Raw genomic sequence first — 200 nt, 5'->3', positions numbered from 1 at the left:
GATATGTCATCAAATATGTAGAAGGCTGAGGCTAAATTCTACATTCTTTTTTCCCCCATCACATAATAGTTTATATTGTTGGAATCAATTCAATGAATAAGTGACATTCGTTTCTCTAGTAATGGTACAGTCACAAGTTGTAGTCCAAGACAGGTAAGTTTGAATTTCATTATATAGACTTTAGTTTTTTTCCATTTACT

This window comes from Dipodomys ordii, unplaced genomic scaffold (genome assembly GCF_000151885.1).
Source record: "Dipodomys ordii isolate 6190 unplaced genomic scaffold, Dord_2.0 Scaffold81, whole genome shotgun sequence".
Taxonomy (NCBI): Eukaryota; Metazoa; Chordata; class Mammalia; order Rodentia; family Heteromyidae; genus Dipodomys; species Dipodomys ordii.
Note: the sequence above shows the minus strand (reverse complement) of the source record.